Consider the following 20602-nt stretch of genomic DNA (forward strand, 5'->3'; position numbering starts at 1 on the left):
AAAACCCCTTCTACTCACTCCATCACCCGCTCAATCCCGTCTTCCATATTTGTCTCCATCCTTAATCCCTCTTAAATCCATTCCACCCATGATCCCTTAAAATATGGAGACAAGTCTCCATATTATTGAAATATAAATGGTAAGCCATGTCATCGCTACTCAACCGCTTAGCGGTATTTTGCCTCGTGGTTAGCGCATCATGACACATTTGCCCAAAGAAAACCTTAATCTGGGGAATCACGGGTGTCTGCCAAATTTTGCTCTAAATTCATTTATCCCAATCACAATTCGATTTCTCTGCATTCCTATCCAAACCGGTGAGAAGCTTGTTGGCAGATTTTACCGAATTATCACCATCTTTCTCTAAATCCCAACACCACTCATCCGGAGGCTTTGTGACACTAATCTGAATCCCTCGGTTTATGTCTTGTTCGAAAGGAAGAAAGAGGGCATTTAGCTTCTCCTCGTACCAGGTCATACAATTCTCGTTTAAGAGCTCAACAACGCATAATCCACTATCACTACCAAACCGAGGAGAAATAATGCGTCGTGACTGGGTTCCACGGATCCATAGATCCGTCCACACATGAGTGCTTCAACAGTCCTCAATACGTTTTCTTGCCCCTAGCTTGACAACCTCTTTAGCTTCCCAAATCCTTTGCGAAGTGTAGCTCGGCCTACATAACCGATTTATCCCCGAAATACTTGCCTTTTAGAACATGAGCCATAAGGCAACTCTTATTCGTGAGCAAGTGCCAAACTTGCTAACCCAATAACGCATGCTTAAACTTCCCATAGTCTCTAAAACCCAAGCCCCCACGACATTTAGACAAACATATCTTGTTCTAGGCCACCCAATGGATCTTCCTCCGCCCATTCTTCACACCCAACTAAACTTTCGACACCATCGAATAGAGCTCATCACATAAATTTGCTAGGATCTTGAAAATGCTTATAGCATATGTCGGGAGGGCTTATACAACCGCTTTAATCAGTGTATCCTTACCTACCTTGCTCAAAAGTAACCTTTTCCAACCTTGTAATCTCTTGCTTAGCTTATCCCGAACAATCATGGTGAGCACCCTCTTCGACCAGCTAATAACAGTTGGAAGGCCCAAGTAACAGTCCTGAACCGTGACTTCACTAACCACAAGGAGGCTCACAATACTCAACCGTCGGTCATCAGTTCATCACTTGTTCCTTTACTGAAAGAAATAAACGTGTTAGTAAGACTCACAAGTTGCCGAGAAGATCTCTGATATTTTTCTAATATCTCCTTCACAACTCGAGCCTCCCTCACTTCAGCACGGATAAAAACTATACTATTGTCAGTAAATAGTAAATGTGAGACCATAGGTACCGAATGGGCCACCCTTATCCCATGAATACTCCCAACTTTCATCGCTCTTCTAAGCATGCTAGACAATACCTCAGCGTAAAGAATAAACAAGTATGGCGAGAGCGGATCACCTTGTCTTAGTTCCCTCTTCGGCAAGAATGCTTGAGTAGTCGTCCGGCTAATAAGAATATCAAATCGAACCAGTCTGGACATATGCCGTCACCCTATTAATCAAATGCCTATCAAACCCCATCATATCTAAGACCCGCTTAAGAAATGACCACTCCACGCGGCCGTAAGCCTTTGTCATACCAATTTCAATGTTAAATGACCTTCATTACTTATCGAATTTTCCATATGATGGAACAACTATAACACCCTCCTTGTTAGGGACCCGTTTACTGACCTATTGACCATGTGAGACCCTTAGTAGGGATGGAAGAGGGAGTTATATGACATTCTTTACTGAATACTTGACCTAGTAAGGCTCACTCAGCCGAGTAGTGTTGGTACTCAACCTAGTGCAGTACTCGGCCGAGTATGTTCCATACTCGACCGAGTACACGTCGGACATTGTGTTATTGTATAACACGGAGGTTACGAATTAAATCATTTCTGAGATACGTTTCATCATAAGTTAACCTTGAACCCTAATGTAACACCACCACTTACCAAGGAGCCTTAATTCTAACAAGACCTTCCCAAATAAGTAAGGGTGTTACCAACTCGGTTGCCCGAGGTAATGTATATCAAATAGACCATAAAAGAACATTTATTAATTGGATTCTTAATGTGTATACAAAACATAACCACAAAGAGATACAACTCCGAAAAAACTGAAAAGCATAACTAAAGTATAAGTGATAGCGGCAACTAGCTTGACAGCGTGATGACCCGATCCCATCCATATCCCGCAAGCAACATCAACATCCAATACCTGCTAAGCCAACTGTTCACCATCCCCGAATGGATCACCGCAGTTTTTGAAACAATAAACGGGGTCAGTACACTGTACAATCGAAACAAGAAATCACAAAAACAAACCGATATACAATCCAATCCAGCTGTAGTAACCATCCTCTAAACTCCAATAGTAACCAGTAACCGACTACACACCGAAGTGTGTACCCCTGTCAGGTTACCCATCGCAACAAGTAACCCTCGCCGCTAGTGGGGGCCGTAGTATACCATCTAAACTCCGCTCATTGCAACAAGCGACCCCAGATCATTAATGTGCACATTCCCTTTGTGACGGGAGCCACAAGAAGCGAACATGGGGTTGGAACCATCTCCTGAAAATGGTACAAAAACAACAGTACCAATCAACAATACAATCTCAACCAAATCTCAATCCAAAGAAACATGTTATACAATAAATCACAATCAATATTAAATCAATTATACAATCAACTGAGTAGGGAAACCCTACCTTTTCGCAAATCCATTGAACGCATCAATCACACCACGTTAAGCAAGACTCCATATCGTATCCTACAAACAACAACCGTACTCTATCACTAAGCTACTCAAGATGTACTGCTAAATACATAATTATTCACAAAATCACCTGGAAGAACAACCGATGCCGCTGACGGCGACAACCCAACTCAATGACCTCATGCGTAGACCGTCTCCCTTCCCGGAATAGTGTTCAAGGCTACCCGGATGTGTATAGTGATATGAGAGAATTGGGATAGAGAGAGAGAGAGAGAGAGAGAGAGAGAGAGAGAGAGAGTTTAGGTTTTAGAAATGATAAAATGAAAAAATAATTATGTTTTGGTCAATGCGTTTTATAATAACACGCTGTCAGACGAGGTACTCGGTCGAGTATAGACATATTAGCGGAGTACGCGGCACTCGGTTGAGTACCCCAGGTACTCGGCCGAGTGACTCCTACTAGGTCAAGTATCAAGTCATGATGACTGCCTAGTCTTCCTTACGATGTGCCTCCTAAGGTCAACGGGTCAGTTAACGGATCCCTAAACAGGGCGGGTTTTACAGTCTTCCCCCCCTTAAAAGAAATTTCGACCCTGAAGTTCATCCCACACTTCAATCGTAAGACGACAAGGCAACATGAAAGATCAGGTAGAACTTGCAATCATTACATACCTACCACCATAAGGTTATCGTGACTTGATTATAACTACCATAAACCGATGTTTGCCAAAAGTACAATTAGCATTTACCCAAACGACTACATTACTACCATACCCTTCCACCAAATTGTTTAGAACACAAAGCTGATGAAATTAAAATTGTTTAAAAGTTTTTAGAACAACAGTTTAAAGAATTAAAAGCAGTCATCAACCATTAAGGTTTTGCAATTTCTTTTGCCGCGATGTTATCTAATATTCTGAAAAGGAACTTCGTCCCCGAAGTTCACTCAAAACTATAAAAGTATGGTATAAATGTTTGAAACACAACGATTAACGGAACCAATTATTACCTTTTCTAACAATTAAGAACATGCACGAAACAGATGTAATGTGGCCATACTTGTATAAAGTGGAAATAAATTAACTTGAAAATCACAATGCTAGAAAAGACGTATGCAATACACAACACCAACTAGTACCATATGATTACTATGCTTCCAACCGCACCAACTCGCATATCACGTCCGTCTCAATTCCAACCTAAATTGTTGTACCATTGCAAAATTCGTCACACAGATACCATGCTAGAAAAGACGTATGCAATACACAACACCAACTAGTACCATATGATTACTATATTTCCATCCGCACCAACTCGCATATCACATCTGTCTCAATTCCAACCCAAATTGTTGTACCATTGCAAAATTCGTCACACAGATACCATACCACTCATACATCGATACCAAGAACATCATCAAGATACGCACACCAAAACTTAACAACTCATCCAACCAAGCAACGACTTATAAATCAAAACATGGACTCAAACCAAGGGTACTCGGCCGAGTGCGTGGTACTTGGTCGAGTATTCATTATTCGGTCGAGTTCCTGGAGGCAGAACTTAATTTTTCTCTCGATTAACACCTTGAAACCGTAAAAACTACCTGCAATATAAGGTTCAACCACCGAACAAGACAAGAAATCAAGTCTCTAACTATAAGGCAACATAGAAAAGTAAAGTATTGGACTTATGGCCCGATTACAGTTATCCAAATAAATCCAAAAGTTTAAAGAGTACGAACAAATCCTCAACAAACATCAAACAATCAACAACAAAATAAACGGAGATCAAGGGTCAATGCCCACATCCTCGTCCATGTCCCCTCCACCGCCTGTGCCTAAAGTCCCCATTCTCTGATATGCTCCAGCTGCGTGGTCACAAACAACCCATCTCCCCGCATCATCCAGCTGACTATTGTAGTTGTCTCCCTACGACCCTGCAAGGCAACCATACTCACGGTCTTCCGGAGCTCTCCAAGTAGTGCGGTCTACCCCGTAGTTGTGGAACACCTTACTATCACCTCCTACTCCACTCCACCATGACGGCTGAGCAAGACCGGTCCCCACATTCTGTAGATGTGTCATCTCGTGCATGTTCCTTAGCACTTAAGTGGTGGATATCCTCTCAGTAAGCTCACTAATATTCATCCTAAGGTCAAGGACCGTAGGATAAGATGGGTACTGGTGTGGGTACAAGTTCTGTGGGATATAAGGAGGCTCGGTCTCCACCTCTATAGTGAACCTCACTCCACGGTGCTCACGAGGTGCCGGGACAGGCCTCTGCTTACCATAAGCTATGATCGGCTCGGGTATGTCTAGGAGGATCTTGGGAAGATAAGGTAAAAATGTGGCTGGGGCTTGGATTCCCCACTCCTGGGGTCATACTCAGACAAGTGGTCTATCACAGGAAGGTTCTCAGCGCAGGCAAAACCATCCACCTAAATCCCTTTACCCTCCATGCCAAGGATCCATCGTCCAACTTCCTCACCCACTTCACATGGCACAAGTAAGCCTCATCTATGGTAGGGGCAGTCTCAAACAGGGCAGAAGTCGACTCAACTGGGGCTTCAAAGTCGGTCAAGCACTGAGCCAAACGGGTCACTATGGCCCCACAACTAAGTCAGCGGTTCTTGGAACACACCACACCGGGAGCACTATAGTATAATCGCTCCCCCCGAAAGGGTTTGAGGTAGGACATCAAGAGCATCACCTCATGGGAGTTTAACTTGCTTGCGTCATTCCGACTATAAAGCAAACAAGTCAACATCCTCAAGAAGATGCGAAGGGTCATATGTTGGACATCATTAACTAACATAGCACTAGAGGTAGGGGCGGGTCGGCCCATGATGTAAGGGAGATAGTTAGGAGCCCCGCTCTCTGTCGCCACATCAGTCAAATACCCCTCCTGCTGAGGCTCAACCCCCAAATGCTCGCCAAACAGGTCAAGGGTCAAGGCATGGTCGATGTTCAAGAGGCGGAAACTAACGGTCTTCCCACCCACATTATACTTGATTGAACTCATAAATTCCAGGGTAAGAAAGGGATAAGACTTCTTACGCGGTTGATACAACCCCTCCATTCCCAAGATTTCAAATATATACAGTATATCTGATTCGATACCCAAGTCTCTCAAGTCCCCCGGATCCACACATCTAGTCATTCTCATAATACGACTCATTAAGTCTATAAAAGCATCCAAGTGCGCAAAGTCAGCAAATATTACCGTCGGGTATTTGTCAACCGGTGGAACAAGCGGCTCCGCACCAGATTATCCTTGCTCCATCACGTTATTGTGCGGGTTCTCTTCTTAGGAGGTACCCTGGTTCAAGCGGTCTTCGGCATCCTGCAAGAATACAAGTTCAACAAGCTTTTTCGGAATTTTCACAATATGAAGAGGGATTTTTTAGTTTTGGTCCCTTTTAAGATGGAGTTTAAGACGAATTTTTCTATCAAAAGGCACAAGATATACACTTAGTATTGCATTGCTAGTATCAATAGAACTCTTATAAGCATCCTAAAAGCATCTAAGTGACCAAAAAATGAATTTTGGGGCAAAACCCTAGAAATTTTCGGTATAAAAATCAGAAATTTTGGGCTTAGAAATCATCTTTTGCATATGTAAATCGATTAATGAAGAATGGAAGTAATTATTAACAAATTAAAAACATAAAAACCTGAATCTTTGAATTAAAAGAGTAGAAATCTTCAGTTTGGGGCAACTTACACAATTGATTTGATAAAAGCAAGAAGTTTTGAGAGATGCATTACCTTAGTTCGGAAATTGGTCGAAAGAGTGAAAGACGAGAGGATGATTTCGAGGGCAAGATGGTCAAGAATCACCAAGGATCCCTTTGTGAGAGAATGTTTTGAGAAAAATTGAGTATAAAAAGAGAGATATGAGTCGTGAAATAGGGTAGATGTATGTTTATAAGGTTCGGAAAAACTAGAGTTGAACCGCGAATTTTTGGGGTACTCGGTCGAGTACTGGACATACTCGATCGAGTAGCCTCTACTCGGTCGAGTAATTGCGCCTACTCGGTCGAGTACTCAGATTTGTAAAATATCACAGCTAATGCCTTCTGAGTACTCGGACTAGCGCCAACATACTCGGTCGAGTAATGCGTACTCGGTCGAGTACCCTATGTACTCAGTCGTCTACCCTCGCACAGTAACGGAATTGAGATTTTTGCATATAGTCTTCCCTACAAAACAATAAGCATTGTTCGAAGTCCAAGCTTATTCGGAATTCGTCACATTTAGGCCCTACTTCTATCATACACCAAGCAAATTACCAAATACGCAAATCCATACAACCTAATTGAACATCGTACATCGTACTCCGTGTAATTATTTCAACAGAAAGTAACCATGTTACATCCACATATAGCTTATTCAAGCTCGATTACATCTCCAACCATGTCATATGCAATGTCATACGCATACAAGTATCTACTCTGTTTACTTGATAAACCTCTTTCTTAAGTCATTAACACATCATCATATAATACATTTACATGCCATACCATTGAAATCTCACATCGCTTCCTTTGTCACGACCAACATATGTAGAATTCTAGGCCAACCACACAAACTCATTCATGTGCACAACCACACATCATCTCTTCCATCATAACTAATTCAACTTTTATACCAAACATAATATGACACCCAAGAAGACCACACATCTCACATTCAGCACACACACATAATCCTATACGCTTACCCCACGCGAAGTTACTGACTTAAGCATGTTGGGACCGGGATTCTGAGATGAGGGCGCCTTCTCACCCAAAACCAACATAAGAGGGCTCCCAACACACATACACCAGGTTCATTTTATTTTGACACCCTACATTCATTTGGTTCATTGGTTCAGGTTCCAAAATCGTCGCTCTGATACCACTTTGTAACACCTCCACTTACTAAGGAGCCTTAACAAGACCTTCCCTAATAAGTAAGGGCGTTACCATCTCGGTTGCCCGAGGTAATGTATATCAAATAGACCATAAAAAACATTTATTAATTGGATTCTTATTGTGTATACAAAACATAACCACAAAGAGATACAACTCCGAAACAACTGAATAGAATAACTAAAGTATAAGTGACAGCGGCAGCTAGCTAGACAACGTGATGACTCGATCACATCCATATCTCGCAAGCAATATCAACATCCAGTACTTGCTAAGCCAACTGCTCACCATCCCCGAATGGATCACCACAATTTTGAAAACAATTAACGGGGTCAGTACTCTGTACAATCGAAACACGAAATCACAAATACAAACCGATATACAATCCAATCCAGTTATAGTAACCATTCTCCAAACTCCAATAGTAACTAGTTGTTAGAAATCTATATCTCATTATAATACATATTCATATATGTGATGATTTAATTTAGTCATAAAAATAAACATTGATCTTATGCATGCAAACAATAAAGAAAATAAGGAAGAAATCATCAACCCTTACATTGATTATTTGGGATTATTGGGCACAAGTAAGATCTCCTTCTTACTTGCTCTTTAGCACTCCAAAATGGAAGAACAAGGATTTAAGTGTAGAATCCCTCCCAAGGATTTATACCCAAGGTAAACTCTTAACAAAATTAATATTATTATTACTAGAACAATATTATTTAAATAAAAATGACCCAAAAATATTTATTTTGGTTCTCTTAATTTGGCTAATAGGAGGAAGAAAAGGAAAGATTTTTATCTCTCTAAAACTCTTATTTTAGACGTGTAGAATGAATAATAATGCACTAGTTTCTCATGTAGTGTATAAGGTAAATTATATAGCAAAAGACCCTTGGCCTTGCTCTTGAAAAAGTGGTAGAGAGGGGGGGGGGGGGGGAGGGGTGGAAATAGCCAATGCATGATCAAGGTTCTCTTCACAAAGACAAGTAGGTTTGCATGGCTATTCCTTAGGTTAATGATTGTGTTTTCCATATAAAATAATCAACACAATATTTTGCCTAATACACCCTAAATTTCGGTACATATAGATAAAATGGGCTCCATTTTATTTTTGTCAATTTGTCATATGTCACATGTCACATAAAATTGTTATGTATTTTTAACATATTAAAAATCAACGCATTAATAAAAATACGTCATATACAAAATCGACTTAGTAATTCATAATTACTTGTACCAAAATATTTTACCAATTATAAATCACAATATCTTGTATTTATAATAATTTATTCATTCAAATGCAATTGTTTCCTTAAACAATAATTTCATCTAAGTAATAAAACAATTCGATTACTTAGACCGTATCTTATTTAATCAAATTACAATGAGACACGTAAATATTACTTTCAAAATCGTCCGTCAATTTTAAGTAATTTAATTGGCCCGTATCGTCATACGATCAATTAAATGATCAATTAAGAGTGTTACTCTTTAGGTATGACCTAAGGGGATCAACTGGTCACCACCGTCTCACGACGATGTGTCAAACTCTAGTCGACCAATCATTACCGATATGTGTGGACCAGTTGACAGTAAAATATTACTTCCCAATTGTATTCTTTAAAATGAGATTTAAATATGTGATCATCATGATCAACAGTTGTGATCGCATTATTGTCGGAGGACACATATTCCAACAATCTCCCACTTGTCCTCGACAAGTGTGCGTCATTAATACTCTTGTCCCATTACTATCTCCCACTCAATGCAAGGTGTCTTTCAGGTCGTACTTGCAAGTGATCATATCGAGAGTGGTTTCCTCGATCTGGAGAATAACTGATTGACCGGATTTATCCACCATGGATACATTCCGAGCGTGGCCACGCATTTCCAGTTCATTACTCCTCGAGTGGCCCTGAGATATTGTTATAACCTTGACTAGGGGTGGACAATTCCTATCGCACTTATTCCCTTCGACTAGCCACAGCCATCATAACCCAAAATATGCCCATTTGACCCCATTTACGAAGGTCGTAGTAACACAAATCAAAGTTAATCTGAAACTGTGACATCTTAGGCGAATAGTCTTTAGTCAAAAGAATCGACTCATTAGAATACTATAGTAGCTCTCGCCACGACCAGGCTATATAAATTTGCCAGAACTCTATAAGCGGTCATAAGGCCCGACAAGGTGTTCTTAACAGTCTGTCTATGTGATCGACTAGTCATTCTCATATGACTCCATGGCACTTGAACTTGCCATCAATCGCATCACACTCTAGTTACTTCGAGACGTCACCTCATATAAGTAACTATGGGCGAATACAATGCTAATCCGTGTTCACTTTAACGGGGTTCAATTGTCTCTACAACCCGTTTGGATGTAACAAAGTAAAAGGTGAGTTAAAATAACTCAAACGACAAATGTCGACATCACATTCGGGTAGTCAATACCGTATTACAACCTTGTGTTGCATATCGTAAGTGTATAAACACCAGACGATTGTAATGGAAGTTTAACATACCATGTGTCCACGTGTTCAAACTTCTTAATCGCATTTTCCTTTACATTCATGTTATCTCTTATAGCATGAACCTTACCAAGTACACATATAGGTTCCCAACCTCGGTTTGGGTTATTTATCTTGAAAGAACTTCCCTGTCGATTATCACATAACCAATGAATTTTTGGTGAATGATATAACTTGCACTGATCAAGTACTCCACCCACTCACAACGCACTAGGTAAATGTTTTGTAGAGTCTTGTAACAATTGTCAAGATGGTTTAGCCTAGCACTTCTAACAAGTCCTAGCATATTAGAAAATATTAGTTTTGAGTAACTTCTTACTTCAACTAAGTACCTTTCCAAACTTCTTATTTCTCCTTCTAGCTTGAAGAGCTTAGGATTTTCATAAATCCTTACATGTGTTCGAACTTTAATATGTGCAACCTCTTGACACATAATAGAGTCTTTTGTCCAACACTGAAATCGCTCATCGGTTCTCCTCGAGAATTCATGACGTTTCTTCTATGGCTTGCCAATGATTCATCATGCTCTTATGCATATGATTCATTATTGGACATGTGCATGATTATTCTAATGGCGGAAATATTAGTAACTAATAATCATGTATCAACCATTCTTAGGTTCAACGAACGACCATGACTGCTAATGGCAATTCCATTTTCATTGACATGAATAACCTATGTTTCTCGTTGATTCGATGTGTATATCTCAATACTTATCCAACATCTCATGATGTGATTGGATTCATCATAGTTCATTTTCATCCAGAATTGAAAACTCAAATACTTCTTTGTGAAAGAAAGTATTAGCTCGTCATTCTCAATGAGTAATGAGTTATAAACTTTTACAAGATGATTGCTCCCACTAAATTCCATGTCTTCACATGATAATTTCCAACTCCCACTTAATTCCACATGTTTCGTAATTGACTACTCAATTGAAACATTTCAAGAATTGAAATATATTTTGCTTTGCTAAGTTATTAAGATAAAACCATATATGTTCCCATCATATCCTTTCAAAATACCTATTTTGAAGAGGTCTCATCTTAACCTTATGGAAAGAGATTTTAATCTCTAATTCATTCATTTTATAATGATGCGTAGCAATGTCATTATTTAAATATGAATAATATCTAATACACGTCCTTCAAAATACCATTTTCGGAAGGAGGTTTAACCATTTAATTATCATAATGAGGTTAAGTACTGACATTAGCGTGGTTAATACTTAACTTAGCTATTGTGGATATCGGTATATCAATCCCTGCAACTTCTAGTCATAAATCTCATTCATTTTCTAGGATGTAACTTTGATTCATTTAGGCTCTTATGTAAATATCAGTATTGAAACTATTGGTCAAAAATATCATAAACTAGTCAATTAAGACTTTACATTAGTCATTCTTATTCCAAAACTTTCTTTTGGTCTCCTCGTGTAGTTATCTTTAGAACATATTCTTTTGATTACTTCATTTGGTATCTTTTGTCATGTAGATCTATTCGAGACCATAGATCTCATCTATTCGTGTATACTATATAAATAGATATACCTTTATTCAAATCATTCTTCCTTGCGTAGATCTTATTTACACAAGTACACAAATTTATCTTGGTGTTCTTTGTGTCTTCATTTTTCTCACACTCTATCTTTAGAATGAATACACTAGAAATTCAAAGATAGCTTATGAGACACAAATAATGATTTTGAAGTAGAAGGAGGACTATCTCATAGGTTGACTAATTGTTTTAAATTTGATAAGTGTACTTGGTGATTGACATTCCTTTAAGAGAGTTCATCAACTCAATATGACTTTATAATTGATCATATACAAGCCTTAAGCTTGTGGACATATAATGAATCCCATCATTATAGTTGTCTATTAGATCACTTTAAGTGAATGATCATATGTTTCTATGAGCAAGCGGATAAAGACGAATTTTAGAACAAAGATAAAATACGATAAAAAGGGTGACTTGGGTTGCAAACCAAGCCACCATTATCCAAAATACAACCAATATCCAAAATACATTTCCATGTCGAACACGGAAATCAAAAGGTTCTAAAATCCGAAACATAAATTAAAATAAGACAATAAAAAGACAAGCTTCATGGAAGCTACTCCTAGCTTCTCGATGGTTTCTCAAGCTTGCTTTTCTTTTCCCTTGTCCTTTCTTGGTGGAGGCCCTATTTACAATAAAAGGGGGATACATTATCACAACTTTGTATCACAATACCATAGTTGAAATAGAAACATAAAAGAAAGGATAGTCATTTACCTACTAGAGTGATCTTTCCAGCTTTAATGTCACCAAGGTATTTGGAACAATTTTTTTTTCCAATGTCCAACACCATTACAATAATGGCATTTATCAAGAGGACCCTTCTTGATTTTGGAAGTGCTCGCTTCATAAGTCTTAACTTTGGTGAAAGTGGGAGCTTGCTTCTTACCTTTCTTCCCATTCTTTTTGAACTTCCCCTTACTCTTGGTGCTTATGTTAAGCACATCCTTGGGTGGGTTAACATTTAACCCCATATCTCTTTCGGCTTGCACAAGTAACTTGTGCAACTCTTCAAGAGACACGTCCTTGTCTTGTATGTTAAAATTCACCCGGAATTGAACATATGCCTTGACTTTTGATAAGGAGTGTAGAATCCTATCTACAATGAGTTCTTTGGGGATTTCAACTTTTTGAATCTTCAAAGTCTCGACTAGCTCCATTAATTTGAGCACATGAGGGCTAACCTTTTGTCCCTCTTTAAAGTCGAGATCAAAGAATGCCGCGGCCGCCTCATATTGGACGATCCGCGGAGTTTGTGAAAACATTGTCACAAGCTTGGAATAGATTTCATTAGCGGTGCCCATCTTAAAGGCTCTCCTTTGGAGATCCGCCTCCATCGCAAAGATCAACACATTTTTCATTGCGGCGGACTCCTTATGGTAAGCCTCATATGCTTCCCTAGTGGCGGCACTCGACCTAGCATTAGGTTCGGGTGGAGAGGCCTCGGTGAGGTAACGAAGCTTGTCGTCACCTTGGGCGGCTAATTTGAGTTGGGTATCCCAATCGGAGAAATTTGACCCATTCTTTTCAAGTTTACAACGATCCATGAAGGATCGGAGCCATGAAGTATTTGTGAGAGGTGTGGCGTTTGGGTTTGGAGTAGCCATTTGTTATGAGAAATAGAAGTGGTCTACAAAATAAAATATAGAAGGAATAAAACATATGTCGTTTTCATAATAATAATACTCGTAAAAATATTAATTTAAACAAGTTTTATTGCATTTTTCTAGTGACCTCTACCCAACTAGATAAATGATTCCAAGACCCAAATTCATATTAACTTGGGCACGGTGTGGCCGATGAAACCCTTATCAATATAACTCGGTGGATTAACTCTTTAATCGATTCTACTTTCTCTTGGTCGATAAAATTACATTAACATTTTATCTTTAGCCCAAACACATCCGACAAGGGCACGGTGTGGCCGATAAAACCCTTATCAAAAACTTTTGTTGAGTTCAATCCAAATTTCGAATAAATGTGTCCATGATCCAAACCCACGTTAACTTGGGCACGGTGTGGCCGATGAAACCCTCATCAACATGAATTCGGTGGATAGACATTTATCACCCACTTCCCCTACGTAACAAGGTTTGTACCCCGGTGTGGCCGAGTGCACTCCCTCACGAAATAGGTTTTCATGGTTTCTACTTTTTGGTAAGGCTATGTCTCAATTGATTATTTTTGCGAGAGGTCATGTCAATTTATTATCTATCACGTTTTAAGTGAACTAAAGCGGTGAACTACGATAATTTTAATTGAAACGGTCGATAAACTCGATAAAATGATGATGCATGTTTTAGTTATGGCGATTTAGCGATGCATGCGACATATAAATAAAATGCAAAGCATAAAAAATAAATCCTAGTATGGCCTTCCTAAAATAGAAAATCTAATTAACTATTACATATTCGGAAACCAACTCCATTGGTCCCTTGAACTTCGGTTTTAGCACGCATCTCGAGGTAACACCGTCTTTATGTATCGCCTTCTTGAGTGACACCGTCTTTAAGGAACTCCGGAATAAATAAATAAATAAATTACATAATTTCCTATTATACATTTGTAATTAAAATAAAATAAATATATTAAATTACAAAACGGTGATATGAGATCACAATAAATTACAACCGAATCGATATTCCCATACATTTCGGGTAATACCAATTAAAAACTAAGGCCATACTAAGTAAAAATTACATAATTCAAAAATTACATAAAATGAAATTATGACAATCATAGATAAAATGAAGCATTATAATATGTATGAACATGCCCAATTTTATGCTAAATCGCCTTTAAGGAGCCAATATCGTATATTAAACGGTTTTTACGGATTTGCGTGATTCAACCTTTTAGAATGACAATAAATTACATAAAATCATATTTATGCACAAGTTAATTACCCTAACCAACTTAGGACTCAAAATTAGTCTCCACTAACTATTTGACTATAATTAACTTATATTTCTTAAAATTGTTCATTAACGGACTCAAAATTACAATAAAATGCTATAAACTTCAAATAAATCACAAAAATTTCAAATAAATTCAAAATTTGAAATTTAAACTTATGAACATTCTGGAAAAGTACCATGACACTCATAATGTTCAAAAACTTAGGTTAAAATTTCGAAATTTATCGGGAAAACAATGTTGCGGTTTATCGAATTATTAATTATAATCATAAAAACACGAGGAAAAATAAATTCATCAACTTTACAATTTCAGATCTGAAAAAAATAATAAAATGAAACATGTGACATTTTTCCCTAGTCATGAAGTATGTTTTAGCAATTATTCACTAATTAAGTCACTATTTATGCTATTTTTCATCAAAAATTCATAAATCATGCATAAAGACTTCATTATAGCCTATAATTTTACACACATCTTGTAAAATTGCATGTGACAACATACTAAATTTATATGACCAGATTCGAAATATTTCTCATATTAACCTATTTTTCATTTAAATTCGATTTTTATCATGAAAAATCCATATTTCGAGCATAAAAACTCCAAAAATTCTGAAAATATACAGGTCATCTAAAAATAATATATGTAAAAACATATCCAAAAACCATTGTAAAATTCGAAGTTTAGCTAATTTTAGTCCGAAAATGACATTTTAATCATAAAATCACATTTTTAATGCCATTGTTATATAAGATGAACAATAAAAATCCATAAATTAACCAAAATATCCTAAATACATTTTAGGATCAGAAACTTTAACATGCATAAATTATTTCGTGATATATCATAATAACACAAATTTACAAGTTTTATATGTTAATCGTATAACTCGGAAAAACTATAACCGATTTGCATGCAAACAACCAAGGCTCTGATACCACTTGTTAGACATCTATATCTCATTATAATGCATATTCATATATGTGATGATTTAATTTAGTCATAAAATTAAACATTGATCTTATGCATGCAAACAATAAAGAAAATAAGGAAGAAATCATCAACCCTTACATTGATTATTTCGGATTATTGGGCACAAGTAAGATCTCCTTCTTACTTGTTCTTGAGCACTCCAAAATGGAAGAACAAGGATTCAAGTGTATAATCCCTCCCAAGGATTTATACCCAAGGTAAACTCTTAACAAAATTAATATTATTATTACTAGAACAATATTAATTTAAATAAAAATGACCCAAAAATATTTATTTTGGTTCTCTTAATTCGGCTAAGAGGAGGAAGAAAAGGGAAGCTTTTTATCTCTCTAAAACTCTTATTTTAGATGTGTAGAATGAATAATAATGCACTAGTTTCTCAAAGACCCTTGGCCTTGCTCTTGAAAAACCGGGTAAAGGGGGAGGGGGGGTGGGTGGAAATAGCCAATGCATGATCAATGTTCTCTTCACAAAGACAAGTAGGTTTGCATGGCTATTCCTTAGGTTAATGATTGTGTTTTCCATATAAAATAATCAACACAATATTTTGCCTTATACACCCTAAATTTCGGTACATATAGATAAAATGGACTCCATTTTATTTTTGTCAATTTGTCACATGTCACATGTCACATAAAATTGTTATGTATTTTTAACATATTAAAAATCAACGCATTAATAAAAATACGTCATATACAAAATCGACTTAGTAATTCATAATTACTTGTACCAAAATATTTTACCAATTATAAATCACAACATCTTGTATTTATAATAATTTATTCATTCAAATGCAATTGTTTCCTTAAACAATAACTTCATCTAAGTAATAAAACAATTCGATTACTTAGACCGTATCTTATTTAATCAAATTACACTGAGACACGTAAATATTACTTCCAAAATCGTCCGTCAATTTTAAGTAATTTAATTGACCCGTATCGTCATACAATCAATTAAATGATCAATTAAGAGTGTTACCCTTTAGGTATGACCTAAGGGGATTAACTGGTCACCACCGTCTCACGACAGTAATGTCAAACTCTAGTCAGCCAATCATTACCGATATGTGTGGACCAGTTGACAGTAAAATATTACTTCCCAATTGTACTCTTTAAAATGAGATTTAAACATGTGATCATCATGATCAACAGTTGTGATCGCATTATTGTCGGAGGGCACATATTCCAACACTAGAAACCGACTACACACCGGAGTGTGTAGTCCTGCCAAGTTACCTATCGCAACAAGTAACCCTCGATGCCAGTGGGGACCGTAGCCATACCACCTAAACTCCGCTCATCACAACGAACGAAACCAGATCATTAATATGCATATCCCTTTGTAACGGGAGCCACATGAGGCGAACATGGGCTTGGAACCATATCCCGAAAATGGTCCCAAAACACCAGTACCAATCAACAATACAGTATCAACCAAATCTCAATCCAATCAAACATGTTATATAATCAATCACAATCTATCTTAAATCAATTGTACAATCAACTGAGTAGGGAAACCCTATGTTTCTGCAAATCTATAGAATGCATCAATCACATCACGTCAAGCAAAACTCCATATCGTATCCTACAAACAACAACCATACCCTATCACTAAGCTATTCAAGATTTACTACGAAATACACAATTATTCACAAACTCACCTTGAAGAAAAACCGATGCCGCTGGCGGCGACAACCCGACTCGATGACCTCATGCATAGACCGTCTCCCTTCCCGAATTAGTGTTCAAGGCTACCCAGATGTGTAGAGTGAGATGAGAGAATTGAGAGCGAGAGAGAGAGAGAGAGAGAGAGAGAGAGAGAGAGAGAGAGAGAGAGAGAGAGAGAGAGAGAGAGAGAGAGAGAGAGAGAGAGAGATAGATTTTAGGTTTTAGAAAGGATAAAATGAACCGTCAAAAATAATTATGTTTTGATCACCGTGTTTTATAATAACACGCTGTCAAACGAGGTAATTTGTCGAGTATGGACATACTCGTCCAAGTACGCCGCACTCGGTCGAGTACCCCAGATACTTGGCCGAGTGGCTCTTACTAGGCCGAGTATCGAGTCATGATGACTGCCTAGTCTTCCTTACGGTTTTCCTCCCAAGGTCAACGAGTCTGTCAATGGATCCCTAAATAGGGCGGGTATTACGCCTATTCCGGAGAGGCAAATAGCCTATGCCTGGAGTCATCGAGTTGGGTCATCGTCGTCGTCGGCATCTGATTAGTCTTCAAGGTGAGTTGGTGGATATTTTATTATCGTTTAGTCAATCTTAATAGAATAGTGATATGGTATAATTATTGATTGTTGGGTATGATGTGGATTCTTGTTAGGCGTCGATATGATTTATGCGATTGCTAAGAAGTGGCGAAAAGGTCGGGTTTCCCTACTTAGTTCAGTTCATGGTTGTTTTTTTAATCGTGTTATATAGTTACCATTGTTGTGAGTACCTTGTAGTGTTAGTTCAGTTACAGTATTGAGATGATGATGATGGTGTTGTTGATGTTACTTGTATTGGATTGTGGAGCCATTGTCGGGAGATTGTCTTAACTCCCATATTCGCCCCTTGTGCCTCTCATCATAAGGGGGTGTGCACATTAATGATCTGGGTTCGCTCGTTGCGATGAGCGGGGCTTAGGTGGAAAGGTTGTGGTCTCCCACCAGCGGTGCGGGTTACCTGTTGCGATGGGAACCATTGGATACTATGGATTTGATATGCTTGAGTTCGGCAGTCGTGGACATGAGTTGTACTGTTTCATTGGATTGCTTTGTTTTGCCGTTATTAAATCCTGTTACTGACTTGCATGGTGTGTTTCTTGTGTTTCTTCTTCTGTTTGTGCCTCCGGTGATCCATTTGATATTACCGGTAAATGGTGAGCAGTGAGACGTTTCAGGTTACTTTGGTTGTCGTCTCGATGTAGCTGTTGGGTTGGAGATGTTGGAGTATGTGTCCTCAACAATAGTGCGATCACATTATTAAAACTCATGATAAGAATAAATGAAGGGCTGATTCATTTTTATACGTCAACTGATCAACATTAATCGGTAATGATTGGTTGACTAGAGTTTGACACTACTGTCGTTTGACGGTGGTGATCGGTTGATCGCTTAAGGTCACACCTAAAGAACGATTCCCTTAATAGATAAATTAATTAATTGTATATTGATACAGATTAATTAATTCCTTAAAATTGAACAATTTATATAAGTGAATAAGAATATATATATATATATATATATATATATATATATATATATATATATATATATATATATATATATAGAGAGAGAGAGAGAGAGAGAGAGAGAGAGAGAAAGGATCAACTAAGGCCACTTATATATTTGAGTTCATAAGTCCTTCTAAGGGCCATTGGATCAAGGCAATGGAAGGCTAGGATTTGATGTAAATATGTGGCTACAAATTAATCCCTCCACCTTTTTCTCTAATTAACTCATCAATTCAATAAACCAACCTCACTAATCATTTATCATTTCATTATCACAACTCCTCCTCCTCTCTCTACATCTCACTTTTCTCTTCTCTCTAAAAAAACCACAAAATCCCAAAAAATCAAAACCCAAATAAATAACCCACTCCTCTCATGTTCATTCACCACCACCCACCACCACCCCACCCGACACCAACTCACCACCCACCACCGCCGCCACCCCACCGCCGCCACCGCACCGCTACCACATCTCACTTTTTTTTCACCTCGGTTTTTTCGGTTTTTTTTTGTTTTTTGTTTTTTGTTTTTTGTTTTTTGTTTTTTTTTTCTTTTGGTGTTTATTTTTATGTTTTGAGTTCTTTTTTCCATTCTTTTTTTTTGTTGTCTTTTATTTTCTTTTATTTTGTTACTTCTCATTTTTTATTAATTTTCTCAAATCTCTTCTTGTTATACTTTTTTTTTAAGATTTCGGGTTTTAAATCTCGTTTTTTTTATTGAGGTTTTTTTATTGTACTTTTTTGACTTATTGGTTTTTTTAATATCATCTTCTTATGTGTTGTTTCAAATTTGAATTTATTGTTCTAAAGTTATACAAATTTGGACTAAAGTTATACAAAAAATGACTGAAGTTATACAAATAAGGATTAAAGTTATACAAAAAATTGGACTAAAGTTATACAAAAATGAACCAAAGTTATACAAAAATGAACCAAAGTTTTACAAAAATGAACCAAAGTTATACAAAAATGGATTAAAGTTATACAAATATGGATTAAAGTTATACAAATATGGACTAAAGTTATACAAAAATTGGACTAAAGTTATACAAAAATGAACCAAAGTTATACAAAAATGGACTAAAGTTATACAAATATGGATTAAAGTTATACAAATATGGACTAAAGTTATACAAAAATGAACCAAAGTTATACAAAAATTGGACTAAAGTTATACAAAAATTTTGTATAACTTTGGTTCATTTTTGTATAACTTTGGTTCATTTTTGTATAACTTTAGTCCAATTTTTTGTATAACTTTAGTCCAATTTTTGTATAACTTTAGTCTTTTTTTGTATAACTTTGGTCTATTTTTGTATAACTTTGGTTCATTTTTGTATAACTTTAGTCCATTTTTGTATAACTTTGGTTCATTTTTGTATAACTTTAGTCCAATTTTTTGTATAACTTTAGTCCAATTTTTGTATAATTTAGTCTTTTTTTGTATAACTTTGGTCTATTTTTGTTTAACTTTAGTCCATTGTTGTATGACTTTAGTCCAATTTTTGTATAACTTTAGTCTTTTTTTGTATAACTTTGGTCTATTTTTGTATAACTTTGGTTCATTTTTGTATAACTTTAGTCCATTTTTGTATAACTTTGGTCCATTTTTGTATAACTTTGGTTCATTTTTGTATAACTTTGGTCCAATTTTTTGTATAACTTTAGTC

The sequence above is a fragment of the Silene latifolia genome, chromosome 11 (genome assembly GCF_048544455.1).
Source record: "Silene latifolia isolate original U9 population chromosome 11, ASM4854445v1, whole genome shotgun sequence".
Lineage (NCBI taxonomy): Eukaryota > Viridiplantae > Streptophyta > Magnoliopsida > Caryophyllales > Caryophyllaceae > Silene > Silene latifolia.